Source organism: Chiroxiphia lanceolata, chromosome 7, assembly GCF_009829145.1.
Source record: "Chiroxiphia lanceolata isolate bChiLan1 chromosome 7, bChiLan1.pri, whole genome shotgun sequence".
Classification (NCBI taxonomy): Eukaryota; Metazoa; Chordata; class Aves; order Passeriformes; family Pipridae; genus Chiroxiphia; species Chiroxiphia lanceolata.
In genome coordinates, this window is record NC_045643.1 from 32,780,959 (window position 1) to 32,800,040 (window position 19,082).

Consider the following 19,082-nt stretch of genomic DNA (forward strand, 5'->3'; position numbering starts at 1 on the left):
CTCCATCTCTAGATTTGTCAGACACAATTCATTCCTTATGAATAAGAAATAGTAGATTTTGTCAGCTGATATTTCTCCAGAGGTTTTGAAATCTCACATCTTATTAATGTCTCCAGGATATTGCCTGCCAGTAAGATTAGGCACATAAGTGTGTAACTGTTTGTCTCTTCCCCTTCCAAGTGGCTCTTCTGCTTACTAACAGGTCTCACCAGCAAGGTCAGCCAGAGAAGGCACTTGGATAGCTACTCAAATGTCACATGCAGTGTATTTTTTCATTCATTCAGTGACCACAGTATTTTCAATGATATATTTCAAAAACATATATCTACTGGCACAAAGCCTGCTAATCCAATGGTGAAATGGGAATGGAACAGTTATAAATAAAAAGAGAAGAAAGAAAGAGGAGGAGATGTTTCCCACAGCTATCATTTGAAATCTCATCTTTGAAAGAAAATCTGTCTCTGTCTTACAAATACTCTTTTGTGCCTGGTGTGATTCAAGTTGCTACTAGTCTTCAGGTTATGCCCTGAAAGGAGCCGGAACTGTAGAAAGAGCAAGATGTGACAAGAGAGCTGGCAGGAATCCAGGAGATATGATTTGCACTGTGTAGATTTGAGGCAGCCTTAATATTTGGGATAACCTAGCAAGTTTGGGGGTTGAAATCTTAGGCATTCAAATTCTATTTATGCTAAGCTCTAATGTGAATTTCTGTAAGGGTGGTGTCATTGCCACCTTTACTGTTGCCTTAGACCAGGTAATGGTGAAACAACAATAATATTATCTACACAAAACATGTCAATTCTTGTGTCCTTTGAACTAAAAACCTCAAGTACATTTAGAGACATCATGAATGTAGCAAAAAGTAAGGATGATCACCTTATAAAAACATTGCTGGCACTGGACAGCTACACAAAATCTTCAGCTGCTTCTGCTGTTATTCCAAATTCAAGTTTGCCTCAATATCGTTAAATAATTTTCTTTCAAAATCCAAGACTTTACATAATTTTAGAGTACAAAATAACATCTCTGTGCTTGTGCAGATGCTTCCCTCCTCTCCTCTCCCAATCGTTTGAAAACTTTAGACACTTCCTGCAGATTGACTAAACATCCTTGCTACTGGTCATGAAATTTCATCTGTTGATTCAGTATGGTACAAATGAGATTATTTAGTTTACCCTAAAGAATGTCATCAACATTTTTGAAAACTATGTCAAATGGAACTTTACATAGATTACACCCTTGAGCTTCTGTACACAACAAGCCCTAGAGGTTCTTTTGATTGTATATCTATACTGAAGTTCTCTGTATAAGCTCCAGTTCAACCAGGTATTCAGACCTTCTCCTTCCTTTGCATGTTCATACTGTCCAGCTTTAAGTGTGTGGCTAACAGACACTTGCCCCATTCCCCAATTCTTCCTTTTTGTCTGCCTGGATTTAAAGCTTCAGACTGTGTCTGTATTTTTAGCTGGAAGTAATTCCAGGCTGTCTCTGGATTGCTGTCTTTGTACTCCTTAGTCTTGCAAACACCACTAACACCATAAAGCGTCATAGGACTCAATCTCAGGTTTACACACGCAATTTACTGTCTTAAAACTGAACAAAACTCATTTGTGATGATTTAGTCCAGACTGATGTCAACAGCCAGCCAAAACTGGGACTTTTTGTTACTGTAGTGGGTTGGCTTTTTTGGATTTTTTAGGCCTTCCTTAGCAACTGGGTCAGAAATCTAAGGAAGTATTCCGTATCATCCTTTAGCGTAACACAACATATAAACAAGGCGGAGATAAGAGAGCTCTCTCTTCTCTCTTCTGGTGGCTGAAGGCGACAGGTCTCTCCATGGACGGTCTTTGCTTGTATAGGCCAAGGCCTGCCTGCTCCGACCTGACATTATCTCCGGTCCCTTTGGGAGGCATGGGGAGTTAGTTGGTGCTGTCTCGTTCAGGAAAGTATTTAATTCCTTTTTTTTTATTTGTTTGTTCACTAGCTCTCTATTAGCAGTGTATATTGGAGGGTATTTGTTTTTAGTTTTTTTTAATCGCTGCTTCCCCTCCCTTTTCCCTTTTTTCCCCTCCGGAGCTCCCTGTTGTGTGTAATATATTTCAATTGTATATATAATTGTAAATATATGTAAATATATATTTTGATACAATCTCATTTTTGTTGGGACTTCCTTGGGTTTTTCAGTGATTCGGGTTTTTTTCCTCCCTTGAGAGAGCGGGAGGGGGAGGAGACAGTTTGGACTTGGCAAGAGAGCCAGGCCAAATTTAGACAGTTACGTTCACTAACTATTCAGTGTTAAGACCTAATTTCCATTAATTCTATGAGTAACTCACCCCTTCCTTTATTTTTCTAATCTAGTTCTGGGAAATTAAATGCTCCCATTATTGCATAGCTAGTAAATGTACTTATTTTCCTTGTAACCTAATAGATTATTATACTACCTGACACCACATCTTCCACTTATTAACCTCCTCATAAAAGGGCCTGCTGTTTAGATACTTTTGGGAATCAGCTATCTGCAACTTTCAGGCTTATGACCAGACTCATCCCCCACAATAGTCTCAAAATGGAATTAGAAACGCCAGGACTTTCTTTGATTGCATTTCTACTCCATACAGGCTTATTAAGTGCTCTTTCAGAGCAGCTGCAAGAATTTCATACATCCTGTACCCTCTACTTGTTTGCCTATGTCATGTTTTCAAATTTCATATCTCAGAGAGCTGCCATTTCAATCTTCCTCATCCTTACCAGAAAAATAGAGGAAGATGACCCCTCTTTATTTATAAAAGCATTAAAAAGCTTGTAGAAGCTCTCACATACAAAATTTTGCTGGTTTATACTACTTGCTAGACTTCCGGTGAACAGAGTCTGATGTGCTTTCAAAGCCCTCTCCCTCAGACAAATCCCAAATAAATATATCCTGTGACCATAGGCAGGAAAGAGGTGCCAAGTCTGACAGCAAAAAAGCCTCCTGTAATATACCCTGGAGAAAGACTCCACAGAAAACCAGCTGCTATGGTTTTGTGATTGTTTGTGATTTTTTGTTTTTTGTTTGTTTGATGACCATATGACACAAAAATTCTATTCCACAGACAGCCTCTATGCAAATCCCCCTTCCTAATGCTCTGCTCCCTGTTTTCCACTGGTCAGTTGTACTGAAACATCTTTCTGCTCCTCCTATTAAAATGCGCTTGGGAAGGATCATGATCCAAGGTGAAATCTTGGCGTCAGGAAAGCCTAATGGCCATTAACATCAAAAGCAGGCAGAACTTTGCCTAAAGGTTCCATTGCCCAAAGGAACTGGCACAGTCCTCTTGTCAAGTTTCTGCATGTGGAGCTGGATTAACTCTGTAGATTAAGGCACTCTATCACCTCCTGAGTATTTACACTTTATTTCATCTAATACCAAGTATGAATTTTGTAACTAGCTATTGTATATTAGGCTGCTTCATTTTCGTGATTTATGTTGCTAGTCTCTCGGCATCCACCGCATAACATAAATCAAACCACGTATAAAAATCATTGCCAAAATGAAATAAGATTTTGCACAACTCACAGTGGTCATGTAGCATCTCTAGCTGTAAAAGATGCTCTCTAATCAATTTAAGATGCATCATCTTTCTAATCTCAGAGCTCTAAAAATATAAATTATATTGAAAACCTATCCACAGTACTCCTGAAAGGCTGAACTTTAAACCCTAAGTCAGTTTCTGCAGCCAAATAATGCAGAAATACCACTTTTCTCCTAATTTTTAACAAAGAATTATTACTAATAGAATTCAGTGTTCCTGAGGCACAAATGAAAGGTAACACCTAATGAGAAGTACTTTCATCATCCTTTATGTGATTCACAATGGTTTTTGTTGCTATTGTTGTCTGTATGTGATTGTGATTACTTTCAGAATTACAGTTGTTGTAAAGTCTGTAAAGACAAAGTGCTCTACCTACCATAGAGATAAATACAAAAACGTTAGTGCTGCTGTTCTCTAAAATTTTTCACTGAAGAGTTGCACGTCATAAAGGGTAAACTTAGCTTTATTAAGAATTGTGATGTGTGAAAACATTATTTGTTAAATTTCAAAATATTTAATGACATTTTTAAATTCTTGACAAGCTTTTTTCTGCTTTTTTTTTCATTTTAAAGCTTCTTTAGAAGATTTCTAAAACCAACTAAAATTACATGTTAAATCTGTATAAAAAAATTAAAACATTTTAAATTATACTCTTACAATATTTGTGGAAATAAAAAAGGCACATCTTTCACGTTCATAAATTTGAATAAAATCACAGATACACAAGATCAACTGTTTTCAGTAAAATCATGTCTCTTGTGAAAAAAAAAGTGTCTTCCACTAAAGAAATACAGCTTCAAATTTTTTCTCAGACCTGTTAACTAATACAGGGATGGAAACTCGCTGCAACCCTCCTCTAGGTAATTCAGTGTTATTAAAAATGCAATCCAAGAAGCATAAAAGCCCAAGGAAAATGAGTAATACAGGCCTCTCGTTTATCATAATCACTAATTGAAGGAAAAATAATTGATTTTATATAAATCTCTAGCTGCTGGATGAAAGACACAGATTCTTTGACACAATTTCCACCCAAATCACTAAGGTCCCTTTTCCAGGGTGGGAGAATGGATGATGATAGCCTTTCTCCCTGTACAACACTTTCTCAATTTAGTAGACTGCTACCACATATAATTATAGATATCTTGGGGGATTTTTTCTGGATCATTTTCAGTTCCAAAACCTTTTCCTATCCTAGATCAAATTACCAGAGAGATCTATCCCTCCTTACAGGTCTGCTGGGACCCAAACCCAGGGATTGAGCAGCACTTTCTCTATAGTCAAAGACCAAGACAAAGCTGCACCCACAGAGCCCCAAAACCCCACCTGGATAATAACTCCAACTCCTGAGTGTTCTCACACAGCCCTGACAGCACGAAGCCCAGACTGCCAATTTGGAAAAGCCATCCCCAGTCCCTGAGTTCTGAGTTAGTATGCCTTCACCTACATGAACTGACCTCTCCCTCATACAGGGCAATTTAATGGCATGTTTTCCATCTAATCCAGACACCTTAAAAGCCCAGCTGGACAGTTCAGCCCAAATATCCTGCAAATCTGTGCATGGTATCCCATATATTTCTTTGGTGGCTCACTGAAGACCTGTAGGGTTGAGGACTGAATAGGGATCTCTCTCCAGCTGATTTCCAGCTCTCATGTCTAAGCAAATGTCTGGTGGTTTTAAAAATAAGACACTGATGTTTTATGGCTCTGACTAGATATTTGATTTTCACAAGGCAGACAATACAGAAAGAATTGTCTAATAATTCCTTCAGAAGGAATCCAGAGAGGGAAGATACTGAAGAATTTAAAACCGAAGGAAGGAGGTGCAATTTAACAGCAGAATGGTTTTGTTTCGGAAGAGTGCACGTGAAATGTTACTGTTGACTGTTCTTTTTAACTAGGTTACTTCTACTGAGAATATTTGTTCAAAGTGACCATGACAAGTGAAACTTATTCTGTGAACAGTGCTGTGGTTTGCTGCAGCTGAGTGTGGCTGCCCCTGAAAGCTGGAGTTCCAATCTTGCAGTGCAATTGCAGAAATAAACATTTGTTTATTTAGCATATCCTTTAATCACCATGTGAACCTGAGCAGTCTGCTGAGGTACAGCTCCTTGCTAACCATTTTCACAGCTGAAAGCTGTCTGTGTGTATGTGTACAGTAGCACATGCACAGCAACATATACTCATGTGTTTCCTTCTAAAGGAAAAGAATAGGTAACCCTTAGAGATGGAACATCATTGTCCTTCTCGACTTAAAAATCATACTGCTAAACTCCAGCAGAATTGAACTCTCTTTGCTGTGCCTCATGACATTTAAGTATAATGAGAGAAGGACAATGTTTTCAGTACGTGAAAATCTTGCCAAACCTCCCATTTAACTTCAGAAGGGTCAGAATTTTAGCTTGAATCTCGCTGAGATGCTAATGCAAAGCCAAGGTCAACTCCAAAAGAATCAGAGATACCTAAAAGTAGTTGATTTACAGTACTAAAAATTAATATGATCAATGCCCTCAAGATGAAAGCAGAGTGAATCATAAAAATATCCTATCCAGGCAAGACACAGATGTCAGGAAAGCTTCAGAAAAGTTTTTCGTTGCAGAATCCTTTTCATTCCTGTTACTTTGTAATTGTAAACCACATTTCAATTCATTCAAACATAGCCAGCTTGAAACACATTCCAATAACAGCTATTTGCCACACTTCTGCATAATGCCAGTAAAAGATAACTAATTAAAAGAAATACTGCAAATAGCTTACCTTACTTACGCTATATGGGCATTCATTTCACCCTGTGGTATATGTGCACCACACAAAATAAACTCAAATAAAATTCAAATCAAAACTTTAAGAGATCAGAGACAAGACTTATTTCAGGATACAGGGAGTATCCTGTCAGGATACAGGGAGTATCCTGTCTTTCTCACTAGGAGAAAGACAGCTCATCCTTTTCAGTCACCCAAACATGTAATTCCTTCCATTCTCATTCACCTTAATAGAGGGCACAGCACAGATGTAGATGACACTTCACAAATTCTCTCCATTTTTGATCACTGAATGTTCTGAAAAACTATTTTGTTTTATATCTTTTTTTGCATCGGCATATAAGGCAGTGGTGCTGGGGCACTCACATCCCATTGCAGCTGAAGAGAACTGTGAGCACCCTTTGTGAGCCTTTTGTCAAAAAACTCCCTCTGATCTTTTATTTTTATACCAATGCGAATTCTCTAAGAATGCTCTAAATTGCTATTCATGTAATTCATGCAGTGCAGCAGCAAATGTATCTCCATTATGCATTCAGAGCCTGAAATTCATTACTAAATGCTATTTACCTCAGAAAAAAAGACACTAGAAAGACCTACTACCTGGTGTGAGCTTTTCTGCAACGTACTTATCTGTGTACATGTAAGCAAGCAGACATTTCCAGTGTCCCTTATCTGTACCACTGGCATGGCACAGTCTATTCAGGCTTCTGCAGGGGGAGGGTGATGACTCTGACACCTTTCATGTGCATATTATAAGAGTAACCACTGCAGAAGTGCCAGGCTGACAAGTAGAAGGAGCTATTACTGACTTCTTAACTCTTGCTTTTGTCTTGGGTTACAGACACAGCACTCTTAGCAACAATCCTAATATTTCATATTTACAGTTTTAAGTGGTGAATCAGTTTTTCCATGTTTATTCACTAACATACCATATTTTTTGATTATAAATTATATATATAAAAGACAGCAAAATGAAACCACTGCTAGAAATACCTAAATTATAGATGTCCTTGCTGCTTTTTCAGGTCCACTGTATGATGCTTTGATGCATTTCTGACTCCAAAGCTCTGTGCAGGGGATTTAGGAAGACAGCACAGACTGTAAATGGTCTAAAAATCCCTGAGAAATATGGGACAACTTCATTGTGGACAAACTTCTATTCATTCACTGAGTGTAATACAGTGAGTGACAGCTTATACAGAACTTGGCAGGCTTCATGAACAGGGAAATAAAAGAAAACTTCGAGCCTGTGATGAGCTTTATGACAGGGCAGTAAAATCCTAATTGAGATACACTGAACCATACAAAGAAGTTTGTATAATACAATGCAAGTTTAAATGAATAGACATAGTCATAAGAAGATGAAAGAAACCTTCTTTAATGATAGATCCTTTGGTTTTTTAGAGTATTAATTTTTACAATTTTTTGCATTTGCTGATTTTCTTATCTATTCTTTTCATTTATGTTATGCATAAGCAGATAAATTCTTATATGTGCTGTCATTATTGCAATTATTTTGACAAGCTTTAATTGCACTAATAATTTTAATTCCCCTTTTTATAGGAATACATAGCATGGTCTGCCAAGACTTGTGTCATCTTGCCTTAAAAATTGTGTTACCCCAAACATGATTCTAAACCTGCAGAAATCCAACAGATATTTAGTGCATTAGTATGTAGGGAGTGTGGGAATAGCTTTTACCATAGTTCTATTTCAATGCATTCTCACTACAGGATTTGGTATGGGTATTGGCAGGATGATTTTTATAGAAATTAAGTCAGTTACAACTACAGAACCGAATATATTTGAGCTCCAATTCCAAACCCAGCTCAAATTTTCTGTCCTAAATGCTACCCCAGCCCTAACTGGTAATTCTTCTATCCCTACTTCATTAGCCCATTTGACCTTCAGCTCTGCCTCCTACTCTTAATTCAGACTTGTTTTACATGTACTCTAGTCCATGATCCGTACTCTCAAGTCTACATTTGTATCAACCACTCATATTTAAAGGTGCTGGAAAATTACTTCTGAAATGAAAGGAAATTCAGTCAAAATTGATTGTAGTGCCTCTGCTTTCTATTAAACCATGTAGTAACTGCATAGAGTACTACTTTGGAAATATGCTAATATAGTACCTGGCTGCTATTAGATAAACCTGAAACGAAAACTAACTACTATGTCACCACTATCTGATCAGAAAACACAAGACACAAGTACTGGTCTTCCTGAGACCAGGTACAGACTGAACCAATGGTTGTCATTTTCTGGTTGGTTACATTGACTGAAGTTCCTTTCTGTTAAATAGTCCTTAAAGTCAGGAGTGCACTTGGCAAACATATAATCCCAACCTTTTGCTGGGGTATTGCTGAGTCTCTTCTGTCAGAAGCTGATAAAAGTTCACCTCCAAGACACAGGATCACAAGAATACAGGCTTTCTTGGTTCTTTCATTTTAGCTCAAATTTCCCTATTGAAATCTGAGCTTTAAGGATGAGACAAGCCACATCCCCTCCATACAGAGTGTTTTGCTCTGTATGATTGCTTTGATGTCTGCAAGTTATAAACCCACATTTCTGACAAATTTTTTAATTTAGTGAGAGACCTTCCTACCTGGTTGCCATGTGGAGTTCATACACATATGCCAGTATTTGAGTTCCAAGTGGAACATCTTCCTTTTGAAGACTTTGTTGAAAACTCTTCAAAATTTAAAATCATTAGCACTTTCTGTCAATTATGCTTGCATAAACCATTGTCATTACCCAGGAATAGCAGCAGGATGAAGATGTACGATGCTGAAAGTAGTCCATTCTTTGCTGAAAAACTTCTACCTTTAAATACCTGGTTTGGACCTCAAAGCAGTTTTATATTTGGTTTTGGAGAAAAAGAGGTGAGAAAGGGGTTAAAAATCCAGGAACAGATTCTCACCTTGCCTTTTGGCACTGCTTCACTAATTTAAACAAATTTAATTGCTCAATATCAGCTGGTGAGGTAACTCTCGGTATTTCATTTTTAAGGTTTTACTTCCATTTTAGCACGGCCACAGTTTTAAAAAGACAGATACTGTCTGGGAGAGACAGACTGAAAGGGAAGGAGAGTGTAGAACTGTTTCCATGGTAACTCTTGAGATAACACTAACAGCCTACCTGCCTAGAGGGATAGGTAAGTGAGACTAAAATATGTATGGAAGAGAAGCACTTTCAAGGTCTCTTTTCAGTTTAAACACATAAATTTGAATTTAGGTACTTCCTGAAAACCCTAGATACTATGAATCCTATATATTCAACCTAAACAGTAAAAGAACATCTGTTTTACACTGTACCAAACAATTTAGGTAAGAAAACATTCTCTGAGAAAAGCCTGGGATCTTTCCACGGAAAAAAATCAAGACTATCTCTTCCCTAGGTAAATTGCAAAGGCTTTGTGTCATTTTAAATCCCACCAAAACAGCAATGAAATTATTCTCCATACTACATTCCATTTTGTTTCAGCGTGTAAGTGGTTTACTTAGAAGGTCTGAAAAATTATTTTGTCATCATTAGTGAGAAAATCCTTTCTGGCTTCCCACACCAACACCCTTTGCACCAACACCATGAGAAAGTCCCGTGCCTGCAAGAATCTGAACAGCAAAGAAAGGCCAGTTGCATGGCTGGCAAAACCAGAGCAAGCAAAAAAGCTTGGAAAATATGAAGGAAAGAAAGGTATTAGTGGAAAGGGTCAGATGGTATTAGAAGTGTATTAAAAAAATAGAGTACTCTTGGGGAAATAAAGCTCAGAATAGACCATGGATAACAGCAGGATAATCCCATTCCCAGTGGGAATGTGCTGAATGTCTCACAGTCAAAGGCAGGAATTGCACTGCTGGGGCCAGTCCCAGCCACACTGCAGGAAGGAGGCCTAGGAAGCAGACTCTGAACTCCAGAAACTTTAACCCAGTGTATTTAGACAAACTAGCACCAATCACAGTTTCCTCAAAAGCATGTTCAAAGTTACCCTGTGAGGGGTATAGTGGTTCTGCAGTGAGCTTTCACTACCTCAAGTCTGCCTAAAAACGTGCATCTTCTCAGACAGCTATTAGAAATCCAATTAGAAACCTAAAATCCTGTGCAAATATTTACTGCAACTTAAGTGATTCCTTTTTTTCTGTGAGGAGAAGAAATAATCATCACTTATCTCCAAACTTATGTCTTCTCAACCACCTGCTGTTCTCATTACTCCACTCCCAGCTCTTTCTAACTCTTTTTGGAAGTGTGGTGCCCAGAGCTGAAGGCAGGATTCCAGCTGAGGCTTCACCAGCACCGAGGTGAGAAGAGTAATTACATTTGACACTCCTCCTACAACATTCTGGAATGATATTTTCCTTTTAACAACTGCATCATGTAGTTGGCACACAGCTAAATAGTCAAAGCCTTGTGGTACATATGTATTTGATTTCCAGAAATAGAACTGCACTTCATTTTCAGTTTAGTCTCCGCTCTGATGCCATCATTCAGAGTGTCTCATTTCCTTTCTTTTCTTCATTTGGAGTCATAACAAATTTTGTAATTATCTAAGTTGTTAAAGTAAAATGCTGACTAGAACTTTGTATACAACAGATCTATCTGCTCTGCCTCAACCTCCCAAGCCTTCCCAGTCCCATACTAAGCCATGGCTTAGGACTCAAACAGGTGAACAACTGGCTTTAAAAAAAGCTATCATGTCATGAGAATGACCTCTAGAGCAGCTTACCTAGCTGGCTTGTGAGAAATGACATATAGGATTCTCAAAAAAAACCCCAATCTTTAACTAAAAAATACTTAAAACCTCTCAGATATATCAATGATACTGATTCCACCCTGTCAGTGCTTCAGTTATTCTACCACAAGTACATTATTTTTCAAGATAAAGTCTTGATTGTCTTAGAATCTGTAAGGAATTGAAATTTGACTGGCTGCTGTAGTATCAACTAGATCTTCCACACTTTTTCACTACAAATGAAATTATTGTGCTAATTTTTCCCTTTATCTTTGGGATATAATTGATGAAATCTTACAGATAGATACTAATAGCTAAGAGATCACTCCAGTGAACCTCTTAGGTACTCTAGGCCAAGCCTAAGGTTCACTGAGCTCTTGACTACAAAATGCAAAACCTACTCTGTCCTTGTACTGGCCTTCACGTCTATCCCCTTATTAAGATTAACTTCATTAAGCATCTGATTAAAATTTAAAGTTCGTGAAGGACAAAGCAAAGAAGGCATTGATAACTCCAGTCCTGTCTGCTTCACCCTTAATTTCCTCTCTTCCTTTGTTTTTTTTCCTTTTCTCCTTATTCCTAATATTCATAGAAGCCACTGATTATCTTTTACACCCTTTGCAAGCAAAATGTTCAGAACTCTTCAAACTAAGACTGACATGACTGAGACTCAGGTAACTGGGTGCTTCTCATTTTAATCCATAGAACATTTTTTCAGACATATCCCAATGCTCGCTCTTGTGCTACTCATAAGTATCAGCTGTGGGTCAAGTAGATTGAAGTTGATTCCAGAAGAAGAGCAGTTCATCATCTACAAAATGTAATTCCCCTCACCCAGAACCCATTGCAGAAGGCTCAAACGAGACATTTGCACTGTACATCAAGGTCACTCTAAGCTGCACCTTGTTAAAATGTCAAAGCTCAAACTTAACTATTACCTTCCTCGCACTTCAAAATGCACCATGTTCTCTAGAATCAATGTGACTGATTTCTACCATAGAACTTTAGGGAGAATAAAAGTATTTGAACTTCTGTTTCAGTGTTAGACTTTTTTAAGTTCTTGCTGTCTAGGATCCTTATGAACTTCCCTCAATTTTTCCAATACCCGAGTACTACCACTCAGCTCCTCACTTATACACAGCTCCCTCTTCATAAATTCTCAAGTAACTGCCTACAGAGGTTTTAAAAGTCATGAATTCTCTGCAAAGTTTTAAATTATCTATCATTGGCAGGTATCTGGAAATTATCCTACATATGTCTGTCCAAGAGATAAAGAGACATAACATTTTACTTACTGCTAGGAAAAAGGTTGGCAATACTAAAGAGGGAGCTGCCAGTAAAGTAAAAAAAAAAAAAGGGAAAGAAAAAAATCTGCTGCTTCCTTCCTTCCCTTTCCTTCTTCCCCTTCCTTCCTCCCTCCTTCCCTCCCTCCTTTCTTCCTTCCTTCCTTTCCTCCCTCCCTTCTACCCCCTGGTGACTTCAGTATGATCTGTTAGCAGCCCACCTTCTCCAAACCAGTTGCAGATTCATTGCCCTTTTGAACCCAGCTAACAATCTTATCTGAGACCTACAGCACCAAGTGAGACAAACACAAATTAGCAGAACGCTAATGGCATTTATCAAGTACTTACAACTCCCTCTGTAAACTTCTATAATCAATATTCTACAGTCTGTGTCTATGCAAATGCAGAATCTTAAACAGTAATGCTAATCCTCATAGAAAATGCTCATACCAGCAGATCCTGTAGATGAGGTTAAAAGGCTGTGAATTGGGTCTCATTTGAAATATGAATGTACTCCATGATTATTCTTCTATTCTTCACTCTTCAGGTAGGTTTTAAAATTGAAAGGAAAAAAACCTAACACTACGTAAGAATACATAAATTCATACATTTTTATAGATATTATCATACTAATATATAGTTAGAAATTCTTTTGTCATTAAGTATTATACAGTCAAGAATACAAGCACTGCAGTTTCTTCAGGAGGCCTCATTTTGCCTCAATTTGTGCCTCACTCTCTACTAACTCTGCCGTGCCTAACAAGCAATAATTGCTATACCACAGAAGAATTACATGTGAAAGCTTTATTCTAGTAACATGAAGTCTGATTCAGTATTCTAGAACCAGAAACCAATCTCAAAATGAACAAAAAAGTGGGCAGGACATTAAATTTTTGCACCAGTAAAGAGTAACTGAATACAAAGTGTTATGAGGAGTCTTAAAATATAGTCCTGTGCAATGAAATGCAGTGCTATACTGGGTTAAGTCCTGTCAGTGAATATACCAGCAGTACCTCTGAACTATCTCACACAAGCCTGAGGTGGCAACAGAGCTACATCAGCTCGATGCCCTGCCTATGCTGTTTATCCCACCCCAAACCAGTTAGTGCAGCTGTGTTGCTTCTGGGACTAAGCTCAAAAACCACATTGCAACAGGTCAGCGTACACAGAGCAGTGGCAAAAGTGCAGTTTGAATGGGTAAACTGTGCCATTTTTCAATTAAGTGACTTAATGGATGCAGCACTTCAAATCTGTTCCCATGGCAATGTAGAAACAGCAATGGCAATACGGGCAGTTTCCTCTTATACTCGCAGTACAAGGAGGAGAACAAAAACCTTCTCTCCATTTGAATGGACAAAAGGAGAAGCATTTTCCAGTGCAAACATGTAAAGCCAAAATCTTTCCCATGTCCTGACCACAGTAAAATTCATGAATAAACAGAAAAGACTTGCCAACGAGGTCAAAAAACTTGGTTTTTCTTTGTCAGACCAACAGGGGTTAGGACTGATTCACAGAGAACATCCTACTCCCCTTCCTCCTGAGCTAAAAATCAAAGCACTGTTGGAAGGAGAGTCCCAGATGTTCTTTCAAGAGGGTGAATAAAAGGAGAAACAGCCTGTAAGGTATCCTCAGCTCTTCTGATTAGTCATCATTTTCCACTGTGTTTGGAAACAGACAGCTAGTGCAGTAGAGGAAGCAAAGAGATGCATCACACAAAAAGTGATTGCTCAGAATATCTTCAGTCCTGAGGTCAAACAAAACATAATCTACATCAAAAAAAAAAACAAACCCAAGAAAATTCCAAGACAAACAAAATTCAAACCAATTATACTAGTTGCCTCTCCTGCATTAGGCAATCTGCAATTGCTATCACTCCCAAACAGAAAATACCTCTTAAGCTGCTAACCTCCTAACCATGGGGGATTTCCTGGGAAAAAGATATCCCCTTTCACTCCATTGTCTGGGGGTCTTGATCATCTCAGTCTAGTATGCCTTAATCTTTCGAAGAGTTTGCTTTTAGGCAGGCCCGCTACATCAGGTGTTGAGAAGCAGCAGGACAGCATTGCAATGTGATGAGGGGGAACACCAAGGATCAGGGTACCCAGCTATCCGGGTATGTATCTCATTGCCTATTGCAGCAGCCTGTTATTAGTATTTGCATTCCAGTTGTACCTAAAGACCACCAGTCAGCAGCAAGATCCTATTCTGCCCAACTTGTTGTACTTACCACGTATCTAAAGCTGTCCCATGCTCACAGAGCACGCTCATCACGCTGAAGGTAACTATGACAGGCTTTCCTGTGCACTGAAGAATTGAACTTGAAGGTAATCCTTTTGCTAACCTTTCTAAACTCAAACACTTGAAAAACAAATGCAAAGCCCTTGCTGAAGTACTCATAGCAGTAATGGAAAGTTTGTAGGAAGATTCCTTAACTGCTTCATATGAAACTGTAGATCCTGAAATTAGTCGGAAGCCTGACCAAAGAACACAGGCATTTTATAGCATTTTCCTTAAGGAAATACAGAGATTCAAAGGAAGCAGATGAAGTCTCAGAATTAGCATCCTAACTTACAATGTTCTGTAACCATTGCTGTCATGCCATATGTCATGCCATCATCTATTTTCTATCTTCAGAGGCCCAGGTCAAATTTCCCTGTTTCTACTTGTAGTTTCTTGTAGTTTCCTTTTTTTTTTCCTAATGGTTTTTGTCATTAAGAGCTATTTAGGCCTTGCTGCAGCCATCCTTTCAGATCTAGAGCTGGCAGCAAATCTGGACCAAGGCATAGTCCCAAGTCTAGAAAAGGAAAATGAGGAGAACAGATTGTTGAAAGCAGCAGTACAAAAACCATTTCTGATTACACTGTTTGTGGATCTCATAGAAAAGTCCTTTGTCTGCCTTCCTTATTTTCTCCTCCTGAGTGTAGTCATGAATGAAAAGGATGCATAATATACACCCTTTCAATGAACACACAGTGGTGTCACTTTGCCCTGAATCCAGGACACTGTTTGGGCAGCTGCTCTTCCACCTCATGACACAAAGCTGAGCACTAAAACATTAAGGGCTCCAACAGAGGAGATGCAGGTCTCCCACTACCCTGCCTTTTAATTAAATAATAAACAGGATTAAATGGAACTTAATTTAATTCCATGGGAAACTCACACCCACTCCATGGTGTGTGCATCACTTTCCTAGCAGTCAGCACTGTATGGATGTCTCTTTTTATTAATAAATGCTTCTCCATCCCAGACGTCCTGTTTGTTGTGTCTGTCTCCTTGTCACTCTCGACATGTGGCTTTCTAATCTCTTGCTTATAAACCATCAAAATCCATAGTTGGGGTATTCTGAAAGAATTAGTACTGGATGTCTTTGCACATGTAAGCTGCAATATATTCAAACATTCACAATACGTTCTTGAATCTAAACTGATGAATGTGGCTGGGTATTTTGTGTTAATATTAATGAGACAATTATTTTCTTTATAAAGGACACAGAGGCAGCTTCTCTTTGCTGACTGCACTGTGACAGGCCATACTTCTCAGCTGCAAGCAATAGTCTTTATACTCACTGTGAGCCCTGAGTGATAAGAATTTGTGATGTTCATTTTGCAGTGGTATTCTGACTGTATGAGCTGAACTTGGTTTGGAGCCCCACTGTATTTGGTTTCTCACAGAAAGCAGTGATACTCTAAGCCACTTCATCCCTTGTGTAACATTAGCTGAATCAGGGGAACTTAGCTGGCCCAGATACGATTTATATATGTGTTGCTGTACGGACTATGGCAGTAATTTCAGAATAAGAATATCACAGTGACCTTGACATGCCTTCTGTTCTCTGTTGTTTTTAGCAGTTTTAATGAATACATCTTTCTCGAGCAAAGGATCAAGATGTGATCCCTTAGATTACCCACACAGATGATGGCTTCTAAATTCATTTTAAAATCAAAGCGAACCGATTTGAGAGTTATTATGAACAATTCAGAGATGGTCGAGCTCAAAGTCTGATTATGCTCCTAGCCATCATTTTTCAGACATGGGGAAATCTGCTAAAGTAAAGCTCCAATTAGGATGCTTGTGTTCTTTTAAATTAATGTTTCGTTTCAATTTTGTTTCCTAGTTTCTCCTGTCATTTTCTGAGAAATACATGTGTTGGAATCATTCCTTTGATGAAGCACAGACAAGAAGCTTAGTGTGCTTTGATGTGGAAAAGGAAAATGAGCCCTTTTTGTTTCTATGGAACCAGCTTGCAAATCAAGGAATTCTCACAATCACTGTAGTTAATGCAGGACAAGCCCAAATATTTTTCCAACCAATAAAGAAGGCTAGAAGAAGCAGCTTATTCAAAGAGTTATGAACAACCAAGTAAGGACGAGACCTTCCATAATTACCTAGACTTCTCTTTTCAGTTTTCTTCAAAGCATCATGAAGCAGTGAACTGGAAAAGCAAACTCTGTTTGGAGAGGGAACTCTGCAGGACAAACCATGTTAGCTAGACATCAAACAGATTCAAAGTTCTAGCATATCGCTGCACACACATGCAACATTTGCATCTTTTAACTAGTAAATAGCAGGACTGAATCACAGTGGCAAGTCCATCTTTGGCTGCATTTATTATTCTTACTTCCTCATACCCTGCACAGACAGTAGAATATGACTCAGGACACCCAGAGCACTTGTACGTGACATATCCCAACCATGCAGAGGAAACAGGCTTTGACTATGGATAAAATACAGTTCCATAAGCTGTAAATGCACTTTGATGTGTGAATAAAGAAGTCCAACTGTACAGTCACAGTGCCCCCCTATAAATACATGTCCCTTAATTTCATCTTTCAGAAAAATCAGAGGCAAGGCTCAAAATGGCCTCAGAAAATTCAAAAACAAAGTATCTTTGATACAATGTAAGAAGGGTCAAGCCTACTCTCTGCTGTCAGGGAAGATACCCTGCTATTGCAAACTGGAAAATGGGAATATTTTGAATTACATCAACATGTTGAAAATTTTGAAACCACTTTATCTACCTTGCTAACTTCAGGAGCTGTCAATCTAGAGTGAAGGAGGTGCATGCTATAAGACTTTTTACTTTCTGACCTCGCTGCATCTAGAAACATTAGCAATTACATCACATTGCTGTACCTGGTTTTCATATACAGCACGATGCTTCAAAGTGAAAGTCACATTAAAAATGGATTAGATTAAATGTGCTAAGTGCCTACTGCAAAGTGCAGCATGCCTTCAACTACCATGGACTTCTGTGAGAAGGGAGAGTACAAGCACTTTGCAAGAGGTGGCCCATTTTGATGGGCTGGTCCCCTCTTACCATTTCAGCACTTTCCCATATGCATTCTGTATCAGTAAAAGGCATGGCCTCTCCTGTAGGTATTATGAGCTAGAATATATATTACACATAAACCATTTATTCCTCACATACTCTGTTCAATAAAAACTGTTGTTAATTTTAGAATTAGAAATTCCCAGTTCTGCCGAGTTTTAAGGTTCCTTTGCACAGATTGCACATAGTAGAAAGATGTTTGGTACTTTATTTTATGCAACCTAGGAATTTTTGAAGCTTTTTTGAGCAAGTTTCTTCTAGGTCAGTTCCATGTACAAAGAAGGATGAGAATTAATAATATTAATAAAAATGCACATTAATCAACTAATTAATTTTTAAAAGGCACTCTTAGTCAGCGAAAGGTGTCATAATGAATGATATATTGTCACCCTGATTCCACAAGCCACCTGCAGCTAATCATGAATCTATAAAGTACACTCTTCAAAGAGAGACCAACTATCTTCAGATCCAAAAGTACAGAAAGAATGAAAGGAAAAAACATCTTCTTCCATTGTGAGTCAGTTCCCATGCAAAACGAGAAACCTGGAGCAGCTACGTTTGGAGAGCTCTCATGTTCCTACTTCTGTATTCTTTTCTTTGATCTAAAAAATGTCAGCCACTGCGGGCTGAACCAATCCAGGAGATTTACACGGCTTCTCTGTTCACTCGTGGGTACTTACTATATTCTCTACTGCAGGCACTTTTAAACAATTCATTTTAATTTTATTCTGTAAAACACAGATGCTATTATGAAACAGACATTATCGGGGAGACTGTCTCTCAAACCTCCACTGCACTCTGGATTAAGAAACTGAGATTCTGTTCCTAGTTGTGCCAGGGATCCATGCAAATGGCTTCAGTGCTGGGTTCCTCACTCTTACACAAGTGCATGCCAATTTTTTACACTGTGTATCATTGTTGAAAAGGGTCCAAATTAGAACTTTGATCAGCAAAACTTTGGTCCTGAAGACAATTTCTTTTCCTGAGAGGAAGTGCCACTACCTCTGGCCAAAGATGGATACAGGGCCACTGTAATGTGTGTAAGACCTCTGCAGCAGGAAGTATATGGGGACCTGCAGAAAGAAAGAGCTTGCACCACTAATAGAGGATTAAACTGAGCTCTTTGCCTCACATTAAATGACACTTTCTGGTAAAACACTCCTAGGTAAAGTTACAGAGGGTAGCAGCTGTCGTTGGCATCTCACAGACTCAGCTACCCAGCCATACCCTGACCTTTCTTGCCAGGTAACCCAGGAAGGAGAGCCTTAAACCCCAGGGAAGCCAAGGAACAACACGCCTGCAATAATCATCTATGTGCTGGTAGATGCAGCACATAATGCATCCCCACACAAAGGAATGGTGTTATCAAGAGTGAGCCTAAGTGTCTGTACTATAGAAACAGAAAGTCTG